The sequence below is a fragment of the Papaver somniferum genome, chromosome 6 (genome assembly GCF_003573695.1).
Source record: "Papaver somniferum cultivar HN1 chromosome 6, ASM357369v1, whole genome shotgun sequence".
Lineage (NCBI taxonomy): Eukaryota > Viridiplantae > Streptophyta > Magnoliopsida > Ranunculales > Papaveraceae > Papaver > Papaver somniferum.
In genome coordinates this window covers 160,857,028-160,880,248 of record NC_039363.1, presented here as the reverse complement: position 1 = coordinate 160,880,248, position 23,221 = coordinate 160,857,028, and the positions used below count along the sequence as shown (strand labels likewise).

Sequence of the window (23,221 nt, the reverse complement as noted above, 5' to 3'; positions counted from 1 at the left end):
GAGCTTGGCCCATTATTCATAAACAACTCAAGAGGAGATGTAAACAATAAATATGACTATACAACGACAATGTCTGCCTCTGTGAGAAAACTCACAGATCTTAGCTCAGTAAAAATTGTATTCATACAAAAGAACAATTTTTAGAGTAAGAGTAGCAATTTTGAAAAAGCAAAAAGATTTAAGCTTAAGTAACCATGATTTGTCAAAAACCAAGTACAAATACTTAGGCAGAAATTTTTATGAATGATCATCCAACTAAGAACGATAATAGGATAGCATAGAAAATCAGAAAAACATTTTGCCATCAAGTATACCTGAAAAATATATCTCACTCTATCAGGATTTTATTGAGAGTGAGAATTCAACATTGTGATTAATTAACACAAGTATGAGCCTTGAGCTCATCAAATGAACGTTGTTTCTGGTTAAACCTCTTTTTCCTGATCTTTGGAGGAAAACCATTATGATGTGAAAAGTTATCATAAATTTACTATCACCAAAATAAGACGCATAGTTTTGATTCTTACCTGAAGAATTTTGCCTAGAGGGAAGTGACAGCTTGTCGATAATATCTTTATATCCCTTAATAAAAAAATTAGGTTGTCATTCATACCTCCATTTTTGATTCCTTCTTCTGGTACCTTTTTCACATCATGTACAACATTATCTCCCTTTTTGACAGAAGAAAAAACATGAGTTCTTCTTAACTGAAAAACGTTGTGGAGTCTGTTTAGTTCTTGAACATTTGAAGAACACCTCGAACTGACTTTCCTGGTGGAATACACAGGGTGAGTACTAAACCAATTGGTTTAGACATACGAATGTCAGTTACACCTTTGAGAATTAAATCTAAGGTGTGTTGAAGATGAATCATAGAGTTGTCATTCAACCTGGATTTTTTCTTTTGTTCAATATGACCTTTTGGATTACAAAAGAGACACACTTTCTGATCACTTGAGTGATCAGAGGGAACTGACTCAACACCATCGTTGGGAGTCTTCTTCCTTTCATGTGATGTGGAAATTCCTTGGTTAGAGGAAAACACATGCACATCTTTTTCAACAGGAAGGGATTTCGATTTTGCTTCTGAAACAGAGATTTTTCCATTTAAGACAGAAGCAATTGGTATAGTGGATTCTTTGGAACATTCTTGAATGGAGAGTTTACTCAAACGAAGTTCAGTTTCCAAAGTATCCTTTTTAAGTTTTCCCTCATGCAAGGTCTGTGAAGAACCGACAGAGGCATTTTCCTCACGAAGGATATTTAGAAGAGAGTCACGTTCATTTACCATACCAATAAGAAAATTGACTTTGTGCTTCAACCGATTGACATTATCAGCCTGGATTCTAGCAAGTTTTAAAATAAAAAAATTGGTTAAAAAGACCAAAACCAACAATTCCTGGGTGAAACAGACTGGTAGGTTTTGATACTGTTTATATGAACATTAAACAAAAAAATATTGTTCAATTATCCAATTTGGATATTTCACCCAGGAAAAAAAAATGTTCTACCTAAAATAACCCTCAACCTTTTATACATGTCGTGATCAATGATTGACGGGAGTTGCTGTTGAAGGTCAATGGAGCTGTGAATGATATCTTGGGATGGGTCTCGACTCTCGACGACAGAAAGGACACGGAACTGATGGTGCAGTGAACACGAACAAGAAAAGAAGAAACTTCCGCTGTCGTTATCATCGGTGATTTTTGAAGCTATTCTTATCGGCAATAGATGATGGAATGGTTATGATGATAGAGTACTCTGTGGTGTTGATGGAGCTCGGGTTAAGAAACATAGAAAGTGATGATGATGATCAAGATTGTTTGAAACACGCAGAGAAATCAGTGATGGTTGTTGCCATTATTAATAGAGAGGAGTTGCTGCCATTGGCGGTGATAAGAAGACTTTAAAACTTGGACGATAATTCAGTTGAGGAAGATTAGTTTGAGAAGAACACGAAAAGAGAGAGTTATCTGTTGAAGAAATTTTCTCACGCGTTAAATGTGAAAAGTAGGAATCTGGTACAGCAGTGTACATCGATTTGGATGTTTCATCAATTTGAAAGAGGACACAATGTGTTACATGGGTCCCGCTGACATCCCTAGCCAATTACAAGCCAAGTTTTCCGTATTAAGTTTAGATTATGAGCGTCCCCGGAATGGAATACAACTAGCCAGATGATATGAGAGGCCAATATGTCGCAATCATCTCTAAATTAGATGATATGAGCGACAAAGTGATGGACCGACAATACTGCAACTTATTGCGGCTGCCTATGTACCCTTCCCTACTCTAAAGGGATCAAACACTGACTGCATTTCATCTTCGAAGGGATAACAACTTAATCCAACTCGTTTGCAAGGCCGTGGCCAAGCAATAATGGTAATGGTCTTGTCCGTGTAGGTCGTTCCGGAAAAATAAATCCAAGTGATGCATATTTGGTCCACGAGACGGCATACTGATGTCCATGCTTAATATGCTCCATTGGCAAGGTTACACATCTATAAATGAGGCCTAAACATCATTTATACTCTTTCGGCTAAGCTATGAAGCGTACATGGTGCATGGTCCGCATATGCACCTTCAACCAACTACCCCTCCCTATATAGGTTTTAAAGACATATGTACAACTTAGATTAGGGGAGGAAAATGACATTCACCAAGTACAGGCCGTGATGGATGTACATTACTTCGGCCAACTGCAATGTACGACCATGAGGTTGTACATTCAGTTCTGGCTCATGCCAATTTCAGTGTACGACCATGATGGCTGAACATTTCCTAAGCCAGGTCCAATGAAGGGCCGTGATGGCTGTGTTTTCGGCTTTGGCCCATAGGCCACTCTAGCGTCTAGCCATGATGGATGTACATTGTCAAGGCCAGCCTGCTCTGGCCTGTTGCACCATTGTGATGCGGTATTGGCCATAGGCCAACCATCTGTGTAATGTGGTATGTTACCACTAGCTTTGCTTAAGGCCATCCTCCCAATTGGCCAATGCAACAATCGATGCGACATTGTCCTTTGGCCAATATACTCACGCGATATGCCATTTTTGGCACCGTATTGGACTAGGCCAATATTTCTTTTATTACGCAACGAAAGCTTTGGATGAAGCTTCATCTCATACCATGGCGCATCTTTTAGCATGCGCCATGCTAAAAACACGGGATGTTACATATGCACTCTTTAGAGTAAGGGCTATAAAATCAGTGTTAAAAACACTCCACTGAGAAACTAGGTGAAAGAGGGTTTTTTTGATCGTGGGACATACTTTTTTACGCACTAAGCGATCAAGAATCAGCTGCTCCCTTTTTTTTTGTTATTGAAAAAATAAAATCCTAGTAGCTAAACATTAGCTGTTTTCCTTTTTTTTTGGATTTTTTAATAATAAAAATTTGAGAGGGTCCACATTAAAGAGTTTTAATAATGAAAAAGTGAAATTGTCTTTGAGAGGCATATCTTCAACCACTCAAGGTATATCTTTTTCAAGCGACAGATTTTCAGCCGCTTAGTCTCCGCTTAGCACTTCTTTCCTTGAAGGAGACTACGAAAGATTTTGGTAGATGGGATGAATGTTCTTATCGCATAGTAACACCTAATTTGCACGATTACTAAAGGCTGGTACCAACTTTGCTAGGACTGGTACCAATCCATAGATCCAACGACCAACACTCCGTTGTTTTATATGGATTGGTATCAGCCTTCCTTTAGCAATCATGCTAATTTGTGCTTTTAAATGGATTTAAATTTCTTTTTATTTGAGCCTAATATTATGGGTAACCCGTAGATGGGCCTTAGCCCGACTTTCCCTTTCCGCCTTACGTATAAACAGAAAAGTGTAATATACGATCCGAACAAGAGTGCTCAAATAAGAAGAAAAAAACAAAACCCTAATTATGTCCCGATTTTGTAATAATCTTTTCTTCAACTGCACATCAGATCAGACTATCACTCGCCTTGACTGCATATGCCAATGGATTGGTTATAATTGGTGAGCAACAACAATAATACTCAAGGTGCTTTTCTTCTCATTTAATTTAAAGATCCATGATTTACAGTTTTTCATTGAGATCTTAAATTGAGATTTTGTTTGTAGTTCATTACACTAAACCTAGTATATTAGTTAACCTAATCAAAAGTATGAGGAACTATTAAAAAAAAAAAAGTTGATTTCGTTCTTTCTATTTTTAATCCTTGAATTTATCGAGCAGATATGATGATCTTGTTAGGATCTGTACTTATTATAGGTGGATTAATAAAAAGTCACTTCTCAGAGTTTTACCGTAGATTTCACTTCATTACATCTCATTTTTTTTTTCTTTCTGAAATTGGTTATTATGTGATGTCTGCCTAATCGAAAATGAAATAAATATGTGAATTCGTGAAGGATGTGTAGTGCAATTGTTTTTAAATGCAACAGTTTGGTTTTTTGTTCAAGTCTTAACTTCTTCAACTCTTTTTTACATACAGAGGTTGTGCTGTCAGAACACTGGATATCATTTGTTGACGGAGGGAAACATATAGAGTACATGGTAAGTTCAACTGGATGCAAAAATACGATTGTCATATCATTATGCATGACAGATTTGTTCAAGGCAAGAAATTTTGATTTGAGGTTGACGTTGACATTATAACAATAGTATATGATTGATAGGGTGAAAGAGATGGATTTTTGCTTATGATCTCTTGTAGTTTGAATGTTAGACTAGTATATTCGTGTTAGATGAAGTCACGAACTTCCGAGTCACACATCATTAGAAATTCAGAGTGACTCATCAAACTTAGAAAGGACAGCAATGTCAAATGGGTTCTTTCGTTCAGCCCCCAATACATCTAATAATCCAAATTTACTAGTATGTTTTTTTTCTGGTAGAAATAAGTTAGACTGAAGTTCCTGAAGAATATTCGTGTTAGATGAAGTCATGAACTTCCGAGTCACACATCATTAGAAATTCAGAGTGACCCATCAAACATAGAAAGGACGGAAATGTCAAATGGGTTATTTAGTTCAGCCCCCAATACATCTAATAATCCAAATTTACTAGTATTTTTTTTTTCTTTTCCCTTTCTGACTGTACTAGTGTGATCTTCGTGAGAAAACAGGAAGTTTCCTTGAAGTGATTATTTAAGAAAAATTTGCCTGCTGAGTATGTTTCAGATGTGAGAAAGAAAGTGAGTTGTAGTAGTTATGTGTTGAAGCATTCTTGAAGAAGATGTGATGGAGAAACAGAAATACATGGAAATGAGATTTAATGAGCACATGACATTGGTGATTTTTTCTATGAACAACAAGATAATATCACACAGCACTGAACTAGGATCTAACGTGGAGTATATATTGTTTTGAAGTTTAGATTATTTTGATGTTAAAGATTGTACTAGGGAGATGTATCACATGGGGGTGTAGTTCATTTGGTAGAACACTCGCTTAGCATGCGAAAGGTCCGGGGTTCGAATCCCCGCACCTCCAGATTTTTTTTAGCGCACCCTAGATGATGTAACTAGAAATATTTGTTTGATCTAGTGATAGTAAATAATTAGATTACCAAATAGTTTTCTTACAAAGAAGCATTGCTTATGAAGTGGAGGCTTGTAGAGCTAAGTGAAAGTCCACTCCCACAAGTAAAATCGGACCAAAACTGTTCCTATTCCATTGTGCATGAAGGTAAATTTGGCTCACAGCTTTGAACGGTTGAACGGGAATGCAATATATAGAGAGATGTTCCCTAATAATCTCCTGAAGGATAGAACTTGATATTCTGCTTCCTGAAGTTCTCTGTTACTAGGAGGTTATTGTTGGCCTTGATTTGATTTGAAAGTTGAAACCTTATACAGAAATTTCGTTTTATATGCAAAAGCTTCATTTGCAACGAAATGAGAATCATTTTAATTCTTATGGCAGTAGAAGTTGTAGGTAACTACAGAAGCTTCTACTGAATAAAAAATGCTTCTTCATACCTCTATAAAAGTTCCTAGTACTAATCCCATGTTTCCTTCCAATAAAATCTTGAACAGATTCAGCAGTCGAATATCAAAAATCTCATGATTAAGTAAAAACAAGATCGCATATCTAGAGAGAGATTTCTGCTTATAAGTCTCTGGAAGGACAGTACATAAAATTTTCTGCATCCAGTAACTCATTGGCTCCTATTGTTTTAGGGGACCTTATAATATTTCAGAACTCTATTACATGAGCTTCAACGTCATTTTAAAATTAGTGGGCGAGTGACAGTTTGTTTTGTTTTCACTTTCTATTTTTCCTTGTGTAATGGATTAGGTTTAGTTTTGTCGAGATCTTGAAGAACTATGATGAATTTTAATAGAGATGTTTCATTTGAGGCAGCTGGCAAGGAATCACCAAAGGGAAAATAGATGCCTTTATGATAATCTTATAAAACAGTACAATTTGCACCCCATGGGATTATGTAGTCAATTTTTAGTGATAGTTTTTTGTGTCATACTTCCATAAAGTTCGCTTTCTGAACTTCTTTAACACTTGCTTTTCACAAACATAGATTGCTTCGCCTTGTGGAGCAGCATGGTTTTATTTCGTCAGAAGGAACTTGAAGGCTCTATTCCTGATGGAGTGGTAGCTTATAGAGAGATATCTGGTAAGTCAATTTGGTCCCAACATTATGATTTTTATTTTCAATATGCGTGGAGAATCTGTAGGGTAAATTCTTTGTTCCCGTTGGACCTTTCAACATCAATCAGGCCAAGAGTGAGAAAGAATTTTCCCCTCATAATCTGCTGAATTATATAAGGTTTTTGGGGAGTAACCAGTTATAGGAAATGTGCTTATTGGTTTCTAAATCAGTTTCTAGTTATATGAATTAGAAACCCGTGAAGATTTTGGTTCGGCATAGACCTTTTAATATTAATGAGACCACTGAGATTGTGAGAATTTCCCCCACATAACCTGCTGCAAAATAAGTGTAGCCTGTATGAAATTTTGGATAATAACCAGTTATAGGAAATGCGCTTTTCGGTTTTTGATTCAGTTTCTAGTTATGTGAACTAGTGGGTTGCACTTTGACATAGGTACTACAGACTCTAGAGAATTCTGTCATCAATCTTTTTCCTCGCTGGCCTTAAACAATTTAATTCGCTTTGGCACTTGTGTTATGGATAATTTCTCAGTTAATTCCTTCGATTTTCGACATGTGAAGTGGAAAAATACGTTTTTGTCTTTAACTAATGTAGATTATTAAGGAAAACTGAAAAACTAGAGATAGGGTCTAAGAAGTAGGAGATAGATAGAGACTCAATTAGTTACATGATGAAACATTGTCAAACAAGATGTAAGAAATAAAGTTTTGGAGCTGCAAGGGATTGTAATTGAGCAAACAATTATGGTATTTTCTTCTATAAACACTGTTAGTTCAGGTAACACTGAACTAGGGACAATTATTGAAATATATGTCCATTTAATTCCCCGACTGCTTTAATTCTAAAGGTTTTTGTAGTAGTATATGTTCACATGGGGGTGTAGTTCATTTGGTAGAACACTCGCTTAGCATGCGAAAGGTCCGGGGTTCGAATCCCGGCACCTCCAGAAATAAACTTTTTATGTGTAACCTACTTTTGTACAGTCCACCTATCCGTATATTGCTTTAATAGTTTGATTACTGTATCTGTTCAAGGTGTACTGATGTGGAATGTTAGTAGGAAGTTTTTTAGTGTTTAAGATAACATTTTCTGGTGAATTAGAGATTAATAGATAGACACATGCTACTTCTGTGACTGGAGCCAGCATGATATTATTTCGTCATCTATCTTCTGCTTCACTGGTCTTAGCAGGTCAGCATTTCCTCCTGGTCTGCATATTACCTTCATGACTTCATCTTTTAAGGACAGCCACCCATCAAAGATAGTTGAAAAGATATGCCAGATGGGGTTCTTCATTGTCTTAGAAACCACATAAACCCACAAAACATCAAAATAACTCAAATTGAGAATTAGTTATTTATGAGTAGCATAATACTGGAGATATGTATAATTAAGAGAGGGAGATCAAGGCACTTAGGTGGAGAATGCTAATAATATTGCTGTTTTTCTATCTATGAGTAGCATAATAATTTTATGCAATGCTGAACAAAGAATTATTGGTGAAGATTTGAAGTAATATCCTTTGGAGGCTCAGCTTATTTTTAATACTAAAGATTGTACTAAAGGTGTATATTCACATGGGGGTGTAGTTCATTTGGTAGAACGCTCGCTTAGCATGCGAAAGGTCCGGGGTTCGAATCCCCGCACCTCCAGAACAATCTTTTATATGTTACCCTTTCTGCATAATTAGGAATTGTTTAGTTGTTTTTGAATTCCACTTACTCCCTAGATTAGTAAGAATTTTCGAGGAAGTGGAAACCTATGTACTGGTGGTATTCACATGGGGGTGTAGTTCGTTTGGTAGAACGCTCTTTTAGCATGCAAAACGTCCGGGGTTCGAATCACCTCCATAAAAAACTTCTCCATATGTCATTAACTGTTATTTGCAGCGTATTAACCAATTTGATTATTATTGTTAAAGGTGAACGACACTCTACGTCAAATAACTCTGAAATATGAACTATCTGGAAGCATATACATTGGAAGTTTGAACAATTTAATACTAAAAGTGTGCTAGTGATACTTATTTGCAACATGGGGGTGTAGTTCATTTGATAGAACGCTCGCTTAGCATGCGAAAGGTCCGGGGTTCGAATCCCCGCACCTCCAGAATGAAAACTCTGAGTATTTTGGCTCATTACTGTAAGGTTTTACTTAAGGAAAATGTGAATTAAGAGCTTCTCCAATGGCATGTGTGTGGAGATAAATGTTAAAATCCACATAGTATTCACATCCATTTTTTCTAAAATCATTCTCCAACCCTGATGTCTTAAACCAATGTACAGATGACTTTGGGTAGACATTGTCAAGGTGAATGTCTAGTTTTAGACATTCTCCTTGACATTGTCTACCATCCTAGTCAGCTTTTACTTAATTGAATCGACTTTAATATATTAACTAACCATTTTTAACTCTAATAAAATCTTAATTATGGAAAATAAAATTTATACTAATTAAAAGGAGAGGTTACATGCAATACCGTTGGAGATAAATTTTTTTCTCTTCATAATTTTAAGGAAAATAGATTGAGAATGTCTTATTTGTGTTGCCACATAGGAAACACACACAATGACCATTGGAGAAGCTCTAACTGGATTGTGTCTAGACAGGTATGAAGAAATTACTGTCTTTACCACTATGAGTATAATTGGACCAACATGATTCTCATCTCCCTATGCATGAAGCGTTTACCTGGGGAGTCTTTGACTTGGCGTAGTTCTCTGAACGATACTGAGAGATCACCCCTTACAGTTCTTGTAAAACAATTTCCTTTACCACTCTGAATCTTGTCCTTATGCGGTTTTTAAGATTTATAGGACTTGTTATATGCAGAATCTCCGATGTGCATGAATTTCAACTCAATGCAAAGATAGGTTGATATAATTGCTGAATCCAAGCTTCATTTCAGGTGCTAACTGAGTCTTTCTTCTGCATGAAGCTTTTACCTGAGGAGACTTTGACTTGGATTAGACCTCTGAATGATACTGGATTACTGGGTTGTTAGGAGATATAACCCCTTATGATCTCTTGTAAAACAATTGTCGTTTACCTCTCTGAATCTTCATTCTTGTTATATGGTTTAAAGATACGAGGGACTTATTGCATGCAGAAACTTTGGCGTGCTTGAATTTCGACACGGTACAGAGAGTGGCTGATAATTTATGAATTCAAGCTTCATCTCAGGTATTAAGTAAGTCTTCATAGTTGGTCTAAATTCTTTTACTGGTAGCTATCGTGTTTTACTATTCTGCTGCTACAATTACTTCTTGAGTTTGCCCGGTTACTGTGTGATTGTTATTTCAATAAATAACAGTAACACTCGCTGATTTGGGAGAGAGATATTGCTAACTCATAGCTTCTTCTCCTTTCTTTTATATACACAGCGTTTCCTTATGGGAGCGGAAGCTTATAGAGAGATACATCATACATGGTAAGTTGAATTTTAAGATTCTCATCATTATGCATGAAGCTCCTCTCCAGGATGAGAATTCTTTGCTTTGCACGAGCCACAAGGTAGTATGAGTTCTAGGGAAATGCAACCTTCGACAAGATTTTGCGTTATGTAATTCAGTGGGTTGTGCATCATTGTAGATTCCTTGGCAGCAATTTTTGCTACTTAGCCCTTGATGGTTCAACTCCCTTTTCTGGTCTGGCTAATTCCTCCTGAATGTCCTTCCCCTTCAATGTTAATAAAGAGCAATAGATCCTTCTTCAAATCCAAGAGGCTAAAACCACCCAATTGAACTAAGCTCGAAAGATTACGACAACAATTTGGAACTTCTTTTCCCTTCATTAAGGCAAACCTTTGGGTCATACCGGTTAACATGTATATGATCCAAAGTTTTGAGTGTTCTTATCCAATTTATTATTCCATTCTATCCTGATGTTTGATGCCATTACCAGCCAGAAAAAGAAAGAAATGGAATCCCACTGTGTCGTGCATAGAAGCAATATGTTTGCAGCTCAACCACATAGGCACACAAATGCAGGGTAATCCTAACAGAACCTTCCATAGAAGGATGAAACACAAATTTGCAATAAATTTTAAAACCTAAATATAGGTATATTTGAGATGTGAGGAAGCCAGGAAGGTAGGTTTACTTGGAATCTTTGTTCATGTTTATCTTCTTTGAATCCCAGTGTTTTTTGATACCAAAAGAAAGGACTGGTTGAGGCTTATCTTCTTTTGAAGCCAATGATATTTTGTTACTAAAGATTGTACTGGTGGTATATATTCACATGGGGGTGTAGTTTGTTTGGCAGAATGCTCGCTTAGCATGCTAAACGTCTGGGGTTCGAATTATACTTTTCCATATGCCATTAACTGGGTAATATTGTTATGCACTTTATTTGCAGGTGAATTACTAGCAAGTTCTTTAGAGTTTTGTTCCTACCTGATGGGAATCATGGGATGGGTAAGAGGTCTATATAGAGTATCCATTTACTACCCACTTTTGTGGATAATGTTTTGTTATTATAAAATATAAAATAAGTGGTGGGTGAGAATTGCATAGCCAGCAGGCTTAAGCTTCTATCTTCTGGAGGTCTAACATGCATTGCCAAATGAGTAAGCCTTTTATGGTTACATCTTCCTCTGCTGCATCTAAGACTAGGGACTTATTTGCTCTGGAGCTTATTAACAGGGTTATTTATGTAATTTTATCTGCATCTCTTTTAGTGATATTGGGATCCAGAGGGATAGAGGAAATCTCCACAAAAAAGAAAATAAAAAAGGTAGTCGGTTGTTTGATGTATGGTAATTTAAACAAATTACAGAAAATACAATTGCCATTTATTGAATCTCACTCGCATCGTAAGAAGGCGTCGGTTGCGCATCAATAGAATTTCAAATCATATTAATATATAATCACTGGTATTTTGATTTTGTGTTACTAATGATGATCCCATTTGATTCCTCGACCAATAGTCTTGTGTAAAATGTAATTTTGGTTGATTCACAAGTGTTTGTCGTGGATAAAATCGATACATATTTTGAATCGTCGGCTGCATCTTTCACTGGTTTTCGTCGTTAACTTCTTGCACATGTTGTAAAATAAGGGGAAAAAAATAGTGGAAATGTTACTAGATGACTGCTACAGCAGTGCAGGGACGACCAAAGTCAGGGAGTCTGTTTTTGTGACGCAACTTGTTACAGATTTTGCAACAAAATTTGTAACAGTGATTTTATACCATTTATAAGCGCTATATTTGTCTAACACTTATATTTGTAGCAATTTTGTAACATTTTTGTAACATTTCAGTAACAGTTTTAAATCTGATGGCTGAATTTTGTTGGCAACCAACGATCAAGATTAAAATTAAAAGTTTAGGTGACGGTTTTTGACCATTTTCACACCTAATTAGCCGTCAATCGTGTCGACTTCCAACCGTTTTCATTGCTCCTAACCATAGTCGGGGACGATAACTCTCCGATTGTTGATTCAATTTCGAGAAATAACGACCAATACCCATTCAATTGGATCGATTAAAAATGAAAAAAAAACATTGCAAGCGATGCATTTTTAGCCCCCATATTGACAGTATAGAAGGGACTCCCTTCGGTCGTCCCGATAAATACCCTCTATTTTGGTTGACTTTATACAAATACCGCTGATGGGCAAAAAATAGTTTATTTTGGAGTCAACTTGAGAAAATTGCTTCCAGTTTTGGAACCAATTTGAGAAAATTGTTTTCACTTTTTGGAAGCAACTTGTGCTGGTTGCTTTCACTTTTGGAAGCAACTTGTGCTGGTTGCTTCACTTTTGGAAGCAACTTGTGCTGGTTGCTTCTGGTGAAGGGTATTTTTTAAGTTGAATAAGCGTATGTTTCAAAGGATGGATTTTGAGGGGTATTTAAATAATGTTCCCAAGTTATGAAATTGAAGGGTAACCCTAGTTCTGTATTTTTTTTAAGAAACTGTAAAACTTGAAATACTTGTTGAAGAATTCGAGTTGGGAGAAATCTGGTGGATTAAAAAGGAAGAAGGAAAATTTGATTGAAAAGATTGACCAGAAAAGTTGATAATATCCCAAACATCGAAGACGTGTCTGCCACATTTAAAATGGTTGGATTATCAATGGTATTGGAAGGAAACAATAATTCAGCAACTATCGTAATATTAATTATATCCTCTTCTTCAAAATTATATGATTTCGAGGTCTCATCAAGAGTTACAACCAGAACCTTGCTTCCGTTGTATTTTCTCAGATTATGACATTCCTTTACACTTGTAGTAGCATTATGACTGATATTCATCATCTTACTCTTGATCCTTTTTGTTCTTGGTTGGAAAACGATCATGAGGTCGAACAAGATGATGATGATTATCCTTTACGAATATCTTATTCTTGTTTCTTAAGAGATCCCGAAACTTTCTAGTAATCAATGACATGGTTGAATCAACTTCATCATCCGAATCATCTACAATCACTCTATTCGGAGTCTACCAATCGAACCCATTCTTCCTTCGCTGAAACCTTAGGGTTTCTTTCCACTTCGAAAGCAATACCTTTTGGTTGGTTAGATTGGGACTCATGATCAAAGATCTTTAGCTTTCCAACAAAAGAGCTTCGACAAAGTGCCGAAAGATCATTTGCTTCCATGATTGCATGTTTCTTAGACTCATATCTAGATGGTAACGATCTGAGAATCTTGCGTGCTATATCTTTTTCAAAAATAATCTTTCTTATAGAGAAAGATGCATTGACAATCTCAAAAAGTTTGACGTGAAACTCCTCAAATGTATTGTTATCATCCATATGAAGAATTCTCAATCAAAAGTAAGAGTTTGAAGTCTAGATTCCTTTTCGATGTGTTACCTTCGAATACAGTCTCAAGATTATCCCAAGCCTCCATGGATGTTTGACACGTGGAGACATGATGCTGAAGATCTCGACTTACCGTGTGTATTATAACTTTCCAACCATCTGAATTTTACTTGGCGAGAGAGCCTCCTCTTCAATAGTGTATGAATCTAAACTTTTAATCAGTTTCCGAATTTTCTACTTTGTTCATACATATCTGTCGACAACTAGTACCCAAGTATAAAAGTCACGAGATTGAAGAAAGAGGGTTTATAAAGATAGAAGTCAAGCAACTCGGTTTGAGTCGAGCTCTGCAACTTGGCGACAAAAATCGGCGAATTTTTTCTTCTCTCGATCTTCGGTTTTCCTCATTAATTCAGGTGAGAATCAATTATTGATTGTTATTAAAGCTCTTCAGGTGATTCAATGATTAAGTTTAGTACTTGAATCCGCCGTTAACTATGTCGGATAGTTCAAATTCTTTAGATTTTGAGATTGCAAAAAATTTTAGATCTGAAAAATATTTTGGTATCAATATGGCGAGTACTTCAATTTTTATTTCGGATGATGTGATTGATGAGAGTTTAAATGAATGGAAATTTAGCTTGATTGGTCGTTTGGATTTAGTTCATCTTAAATTTACAGTAGCTGAGGCATCTCTGAAAAAATAATGGAAATTAAAAGGGGGTGTACAACTTATACCAATTGGAAAAGAATTTTTCATCATTAAGCTAGACAATGGAGATGATATGAAACTAATTTATGAAGGTCACTAGGTGGTTGAAAATCAAGATTTAAGCCTCAGGTATTGGGAGAAGGATTTTAGACCTGAACTACAGAAAACCTCTTTTGCTTATGTGTGGGTGACATTTCCAGGTCTAAGTATTGAGTATTGGAAATAAAATATTCTAATGGCTATGGGAAGATCATTTGGAAGACCAATTAAAATTGATGAAACTACACTGAAAAAACAAGCTGGTTTTATGCAAGTCTTCTAGTGTAAATTGATTTAGCTAAAACTATACCTAATAAGGTGTGGGTTGAGTCTAAGTATGGTAAATTTGAGAAGGAAATTCGTTTTGTGAAACTTCCTAAATATTGCAATCATTGTAAGGTGATTGGGCACTATGCAGCTGAATGTAGAAGCAAGATGGAGGAATAGAACAAGATGAATAGCCATCCACTGCAGCAAGAACAGTGGAGATATACTCCAAAAAAGGGAGTTAAGGAAAATTCTTTTAAATTTGATATCTGCTTTCCTAGTAGTTGTAATGATGAAACAAGTACTAATCAGGAGGAGCTTAATTTGAATGAAAGGATGAAAGAAGTTATAGAATCTCCTAATGATAAGAGCAATGGTTTTACTGGCATTTTGAATTCACCACTGGAATTTCCTATACTATCTGGTGACAAGTTGTTGGATGTGAGTCAGAGTATTCCTCCTTTACTTTTAACTGAAGTAGTTGAAACTGATGAAGATGTTACTATCCAAGCTTTAACAAATATTAATTCTGAAGTTGGTACGCTTGAAGAATGGAAAGATGTTGGAAAAGCAGCTAAAGCAAGAAAACTGAGTAATCAAATGGAGGGTTCCAATGTGAGTAAAATTGCATCTCCTAGTAAATTTAATGCTCTAATTGAGGTGGTGGAGAATCAGGAACAAACTTTTTCAAAAGTAATTACTAATCCTAGCAAACTTAAAAAAGTTGCACCAAATGTTACTACAAGAAAGCAGGCTAATAATTCAGCTAAATTAAGTATTGGAATGGGGAGTACTGCTACTTCCCAATGACAAACTCAATGAGAGTAGCATATTGGAATATCAGAGGCTTGAGAAGAATTCAATCCAAAGATAAAATTAGGAGTTTACTAAACCAATTTAATCCTTCATTATTGTGGATTGCAGAACCTAAAGTAAGAGTTTCAAGTAGTTTTACAATACAGTTAAGATTACCAAGTATGAGAAGTATGGTGATTGATCATTCTTGTGAAAATTTAAAAGGAAATATTTGGGTTTTTTGGAATAATTCTTTATCAACTCGAGCTGTAATTTCTAATACAAGACAGGCCATAACAATTCAGGTTGGAGAAGTTTTAGTTACTGGTATTCATGCTGCATGTCTTACTATAGACAGAAGAACATTATGTGAAGAATTATTATTTATAAATGAGATGAAGCTACCCTGGATTGTAATATGTGATTTTAATGTTGTTCTTACTTGTGAAGAAAAAAAGGGTGGTAGAAATCCACTTAGAATATCTATGCAGGAATTCAGGGACTGTATTGAATCTTGCAACTTAATACAAGCTCCTAGGTCTGGTATTCAATACTCATGGTGTAATAACAGAGCAGGCAGGAAAAGGATTTTATGTGATTTAGATAAAGTATTTTATAACATCAAATGGCTGGAGAAATATGAAGGATGAAACTACAAAGTTGGAATTAGAGGGACTTCTGATCATGGTGCATTGTTGGGGAGTGTTACAACGATTCAAAGACCAACAAATGTTCCTTTTAAGTACCAACCTGTATGGACTACTCATCCAGATTTTTACAAGGTAATTCAAGATGCATGGAGTGAAGAAATTTTTGGAAACGCTGCCTTTTGTTTTCTCAGTAAACTAAAAAGATTGAAAAATTGGTTGAAGCAATGAAACTGGGAGGTATTTGGAGACCTAAGAGTTAAAGTTAAAACTACAGAAGAAGAGGTCTTGGCTGGTAAATTGGAGTCTGATGCAGATCCTGAAAACATTGATTTATTGAATAAATTGGTAACAACAAGAGGTAAGCAGGATTTAGCTTCTGCTCAATACAATGAGCTAATGAGAGCAAAAGCTAGAGTTAAGTGGGTCAAGGAAGGAGGGGCTAATACAACTTTCTTTCACACAACCATGAGAGTTAGAAAAGTACATAATTGTATTGCAGAATTGGAGGTTGCTGAGGGTAATATTGTCACCACTCAAGAACAAATTTCAGATACATTGGTCACTCATTTTAAGAAAAAGTTTGAGAAGAAGACTGTAATGTTTGATAAAGATATTTTTGAGGTAATCCCAAAATTGTTAACTGATGAAGACAATGATTTTTTGGATGATATTCCTGCATATGAAGAAATAAAAAATGCTGTATTTGGGATGGATGCAAGCAGTGCTCCTGGTCCCGATGGATTCCCAAGGAGTTTCTACAAATTTGCTTGGAATGTGGTTGGACAAAAATTGGTTGATGCTATTCAATATTGTTGGAGACATAGGTTCATACCAAGAGGCTTTAATTCAAATTTCTTGTTCCTACTGCCAAAAATACAAGGTGCAAAGAAAGCTGAGCATTTTAGACCAATTGAGATAGCAAATTTTAATTTTAAAATCATTACAAGAATCATAACTGATAGAATTGGTAAAATTATTGGGAGGTTGGTGTCATGTCAACAAGGAGCTTTTATCAAAGGAAGAAATATACATGAAAAAGTGGTTCTTGCATCTGAGTTGGTAAATGAACTTGAAATTAAGAGAAGAGGTGGGAATGTAGGTCTCAAAATTGATATAACTCAAGCATATGATTCTTTGAGTTGGGATTTTCTTTTTGAAACTTTAAGGAGATTTGGTTTTTCAGAAGTTGGTATTCAGTGGTTGAAGAAAATATTTGAATCTGCTAGAATATATGTTCTAGTTAATGGTGGTCCATGTGGATTCTTTGATGTAGGAAGGGGTTTGAGGCAAGGTGATCCTCTGTCACCAATATTGTTTGTACTAGCTGAGGAGGTGCTGAGTAGAAATATAACTAAGCTAGTGCAGACAAATAAATTACAACCAATGGTATGCAGAGGAGGAAGTCATCCAACCCACTTGATGTTTGCTAATGATATCTTCATATTTTGCAGTGGAAACAAGAAGACATTAAAGAACCTGATGGAGCTCTTAATGAAATACCAAAGTTCATCCGGTCAGGAAATAAACAAGACAAAAAGTAAATGTTTTGTAGGTGGTACTTCTCTATCAAGGAAACATGGGATGGCTGATCTATTGCAAATAGAATTATCTTCTTTTCTTGATAAATATTTGGGTGTGATATTAAAGCCTGGAAGGGTAAAATCACAACAAGTATGGGGGATGGTTGAATTGATGCAGAAGATGTTAGCTGGATGGATGGGTAAACTACTTGATTTTTCTGCAAGGTTAACTCTTGTTAAGTTTGTATTATGCAGCATGCCAATATATACAATGTCAGTATACAAGTGGCCAAAATCAGTAATAGTGGTGTGTAAAAAAATTATCAGGAATTTTCTGTAGTCTGGTGACCCAAATGTGAAGAAGCTAGTAATTGTAAAATGGGATGAAGTAAATGCTCTTGTGGAGGAAGAAGGCTTGGGGCTGAGAAGGTTGGAAGTTATGAATAAAGCTCCGTTAATGAAATTATTATGGAAAATAGAGAATGAAGATGAAGAATGGACCATATTTATGAGGGCAAAATTCAAAGATAGAAATGGGGAATGGATAAAATATTACAAACAATCTTCCATATGGCCTAGGCTCAAGTGGGTGATGAATGAGATACAAGAAGGAAGTAGGTGGCTAGTAGGGGATGGAAAATGTATATCAGTCTGGAAGGACAAATGGGTTAAAGATTATGCTCTAATTGAAAGACATACCGAAGATACTTATATTCTGCAAAGTGATGATTTAAAGGTGAAGGATTTGATTCAAAATGGAGAATGAAAACTACCACCAGCTATGCTGAAATTCTTTGACATGAATGAATTGACAGTTTTGAGACAGGGGAAGGATAAAAGAATATGGACACAGGACATGACATGTTCCTTTACAGTATCTAATGCAGTTCAAATGATAAGGATGAAACATACAAAAGTTCCTTGGGATAAACAGGTATGGCAACCATGCATACATCCTTATACATCTAGCAATTTATGGAAAATCCTAAGAGGAGCATGTGCCACTTAAGAAACTGTTAGGAAAAAAATGTTTTTCCACTGTATCAAAATGCTATCTATGTGGTAACAATCATGACACAATGGAGCATCTTTTATGGTCATGTGAATTCAGTGAGCATATATGGCATTGGATGAGTAAAATTTTTAACTGTGCTAAGCCAATGGGATTTGAGGAGATTCTGAAAGGTTCCAAAGGACAAAGCCATGCTATAAAGGAGGTTTGGTATATTTTCTCTTTTAATATAATGGTTGAACTGTGGTTTTTAAGAAATGCCATAATATATGATGCTGTGACACCTAATATTGAGAGTTTTAAACAAAAAATTATGAGAAGCACAGAGGAAAGTACCATCAGAATGAAAGGTGAAATGTGAGGGAGAATATATGATCTGCAAGTTCTACTTTCTTTTGGAATTTCTGGAATCAAAGCATCATGTACTAAAGCAAGTTTTCTTCAAATTGCCTGCTGTCAATCAAGTGTTAATTTTCTATGATGGTGCTTCAAAGGGTAATCCAGGGTTGGTAGGCTTGGGTTTTGTGGCTAGAACTCATTCTGGAGAATGTATTGGTGCAGCTTCAGGAGGGATATGGCTAGCAACAAACTACTTAGCAGAGGTAATGACTTTAATAGTGGCAGGTGAATGGGCTATTAGAAAACTACTTTAAAATGTATGCTTTAGTCTGGATTCAAAGGCTGTCTTGGTGGCATTCTCAAATAATAAGGTTCCATGGATAGTGCAGAGTAGATGGGAGAAGATAAAAACAATAATACCCTCTATCACTTTTAGAAATTCTTATAGGGAGACAAACTTCTCTGCTGACTACATGGCAAAGAAGGGAGTATTACAAAACAAGGGAATAGTCATCTACTATGAAGAAAAACTAATCTTCTTACGGATATTAGAGAATGAGGAAGACGCTTACTTTAGATATTAATTTTTAATGTAACAAGTGTTTTTCTATCTTTGGACAAGTCTTATTGACTTTTTGTAATTAATTCTCTTTAGTAATAAAATTTATGATTTAGAAAAAAAAAAAACGAGATTGAAGAAAAAACTTCATAGCATACTTCTACCCAAATAATTGATGGTACATTGAATAAAAAACTTCATAGCATACATCAAATCTTGGTGGTACATTAACTGAACTTGCTTCGTATGAACCCAAATTCATTGTCTTATAGATTAGACCGCACCAAACAAAGATTATTGTATCTTATCGTGTTTGTATGCCCTGATACCAAATGAAATAACGATGATACCAAGTACATCACAATCTTTTCAATATCAACCAATGCAAAATGTGCAATTGGTAGCTATACCAATAAAAAGTTTTTCATCTTCTAGGTCAAAAGAATCTCATGTCCCACATTAGTCTCTAACAAGAAAAACTACATCAACTCTTCACATCAGAGTTTTCCATATCATCATGTATCTTTATACCGTATGAAACGATGTTTTCATTGGGGAATCAAATGTCATATTTTAAGAGATTGTAAAGAACTAACTAAGAGGGTTTTTATTCGTTTAATCTAGAAGAAAACAACAACATAATCGATCTTTGATGAGGAAAAATACTCATAACTCTGTTGCAAATAGATGTGATGTTTCAAATTGGAGATATTCAACTTTGTAAATAAACAAACACGCCTAACTTCACATTTCAATATATCTCTCAAGTTGGTTCATTTTCAAAAATTACAGTTGGTAGGTGTATACTACCAATTAAGTTGTCATTCAAAATTCACCTAATCTAAATATATTGTTGGTAGCTATTAAACACTGATTATGTCAAAATTTAGGAACAAAATTAAAGTTATAGGACATGATTGATAAATGATTATCAATTCCACCTACCGAGGGTAGCTGAAGTTCTTTATAACTGAAGAATATGATGCAAAATTGGTTAATAAAATCAAATTTATACCTAATGATCATGTCCTGTAACTTGAAACCCTAGGAAAATTCGGATAGTTTTCTTTAATAGAAGCAATAGATACCACAAGACGCTTACCATTGGGTGTAGATACCGATTCAAAGAACTAGTAGACGACCTACTTCGGGGACATCGTCTTCTTAGTGATGAGACGGTTCGTCATCTTCTTTCTCGTCTCAATGAACGATCTCTTTTAACTTTGACTATATTTGTGCCCATGCTACGTACCTGACATATTTAACTTCTTATAACATTTACCAATTTTAACAAAACTTGCATGTAACTTGGGCCATGAACCGGTCCGATGAGAATTTTGATTTGGTGTGGTGGGGTTTCATCGTGCCTCGTCGCGATGCATTATACCTTCATTTTCTTTTAATAAAACTAGCACGTACTGGGCATATTTAACTTCTCATAACATTTGCAGTTTTCCACCAAACAAAACAATAGTGAAAATTAGTATGTAACCCATACTATGCAACGCTTCATTGAGAAGTTTTGATTTGGTGTGGCAGGGAAAATTAAACCTTGATTGCATCTCTAAAAGGATTTAAATTCAGAATAATATGAGCAGCTAAAGTGGTCAATCATTTAATCCTTTTTTACAACATCATGTGTGCAGTATTGAGTCAGGTATTGCATAAGTGATAATAATAAAATGCAGAGTTATTACGGATTAATTGATTATTCTAAAGTAATAACAGTATTTGTTGTGATCACCAGGTGAATGCAATTATCAATCTTATATCATACTCAACCAAAGTGTTACACTGATGCCTTCCACATCAAGTAAAATATTTATACACAGTGGCACTATAATTTTTCCGGTGATAATGTACATATCTCACAACAACAAAAAATAGTTGTCAAACCATACAAATAGAGGCTCAATAGCCAGATTAAATTCAAATTATATATATACGCTAGACTCTAATTAGATTTAAAAAATGATTGTAGAGCATCAATACATGGGTTATGGTTTTTCAATAGTGATAAAGTTTAGAAAGTAATTATGTCCATGTTGGAGTTTCATGTAGCGTGCATATTGCAATATAGATTGTTTGACTTATATAATAATGATGGTTTAAACTTCAAAGCTTCATATTCTACCAAACAAAGCTCGATAAGGTATAATGATAGATTTGTTGATGTAAGAGGGGTTGTGGAGATACTGAAAATTAATCAAGGATTCGTTGACTCGAGATACATGGTGGTGGATCTTCCACTCCCATATTTTAGATGCTCCGATTGCGGAGCTAATACCTAACGGGTGTCTAAAAATACAATCAACTTTTAGAATAACATATTACTTTCTGATCCCCAAGGATACTTGTTTCATGCCAAGTGAGTAATTCTTCAGTGCCATATTCTTTTTTGATGCAAAAAGACAAATATTATTAAGATTAACTTACATAACTTACATCCATAGATAGTTGATCTTCTTTTATAGTTTGACAAAATATATCTGGAAAGTTGCTAGTGTAATCAAAAGAAGATCTACCTAACCTGGAGAAATTTGCGATAACATGAGCAGCATTATTCGCTGATCTTTTTACATAACTAACAGAAAACCAAGAAAAGACATTCAGCAGATGTCTTATTTCATCTACAATCCCCTGATTCATCCAGTGAACTGCGGGAATGGCATGCTTGATAGAGCTAATTATATTGAGACAGTCTCCTTCAAAAGTAACTTGTTGCAGATGACATTGTCTAGCCCACAATATAGCATCTTTCATGGCTAGACTTTCATCATGTTCGGCATCTATTCCTCCATGGAAGAATCTCCCTCTAATGTCTTGGCAGTGACCTGTAGAATCACAAATTATAAGACCAATTGCAAATTCAGAAGAGTAAGGATCAAATGAAGCATCCACGTTAACTTTGAGCACATGTGATGGAGGAGGAGACCAGGTTTGAATTGTAGCAATCTTTGATGAAGTAGTATTACATAAACATCTCTGCACCATATTCTGAATTGAAGAAACAATTATGAGGATACTTTGATTTTTATTTCGAAAGAGCTTTGAGCAGCGATTTTTCCAAATGTACAATGCAATGATCATTAGAGTCAGTAACCATCTTTGATTATCCTCCGAAGAGAGAGATGATAGACGCATTTATGTGTCTAATATATCTCAATTGTATATAGTGTTAGCACCCATTTTTGTACTTATTTGGTTATTTTATATATTTGTAGGTGTTTTCAGAAGAATAAGGATTTGCGGCGAAATTGGCTGAAAATGCGGCGTTTGAACCTCCATTGATAGAGTGCCGGAAGCGCCCCAGAAGTGTACCGGAAGTACCCCAGAAATACCCCGGAGGAACCCCGAAAAAAGTGCGGAAAATGCCCCAGAGGAAACTTGCTATATGGACCCTTGATTTTGGATAAGGGGTAACCTAATTACTAAGGGGTGACCCATTTCCAAGCAGCTGCTAAAGGGACACCAGGTCTGGTTAAGGGGACACCACATTCAAAGTTCAAATAATGGAATTTGGCGGGAAAACTAAGTTCACGTCTGATAATTCTCTGTTGGATTTCTGGGCAGTTTTGAGGGAGATTAAATCCCTGAAATCAATTGGGCTAGGCCTGTTAAGAATAAACAGATCGTATGCAAGTGATTTTATCGATCAACTTGGGCTGGAATGGCTGGGAGAAGCGATCAAAGTCCAAACAGAATACGTGTTCTCTGTGAAGTTTTCAAATATATTTTTAGAGATTCTGGGAGAGTTTTACGTTGAAGTAAAGTGTATCTAGTCTTGTTTAAGGATTAGGAGAAGTTTGGAGCGTAAGAAATTGCCAGAATACGCGTACAAAGCAACAGAAAAGAGATTTCTCTCTCAACTGCACGTGAAGAAAAAAGGGAGATAAACTCGGATTTAATCGAGTTATTTGGACCCTATTGGTATATAAAGGCTGGTGGGAA

At 35.6% G+C, this 23,221-nt stretch overlaps 1 long non-coding RNA gene and 4 other non-coding genes across 7 annotated transcripts; all 5 read left to right on the top strand.

The window, feature by feature from the left end:
- Positions 1–3,872: 3,872 nt before the first annotated feature.
- LOC113289926 lies at positions 3,873–11,496 on the top strand. Of its 3 annotated transcripts, none has more exons than XR_003331274.1 (6): positions 3,873–4,017; positions 4,472–4,533; positions 6,517–6,612; positions 9,720–9,793; positions 9,994–10,040; positions 10,967–11,496. It is a non-coding gene; the product is annotated as an uncharacterized LOC113289926 (long non-coding RNA). The 3 variants fall into 3 exon arrangements; XR_003331272.1 differs by having other exon boundaries at positions 10,202–11,496; XR_003331273.1 differs by having other exon boundaries at positions 9,720–9,800; positions 10,202–11,496.
- TRNAA-AGC lies at positions 5,399–5,471 on the top strand. The gene has a single exon. It is a non-coding gene; the product is annotated as a tRNA-Ala (tRNA).
- TRNAA-AGC lies at positions 7,484–7,556 on the top strand. Its single transcript has one exon. It is a non-coding gene; the product is annotated as a tRNA-Ala (tRNA).
- Positions 8,190–8,262, top strand: TRNAA-AGC. Its single transcript has one exon. It is a non-coding gene; the product is annotated as a tRNA-Ala (tRNA).
- TRNAA-AGC lies at positions 8,647–8,719 on the top strand. Its single transcript has one exon. It is a non-coding gene; the product is annotated as a tRNA-Ala (tRNA).
- Positions 11,497–23,221: the final 11,725 nt, after the last annotated feature.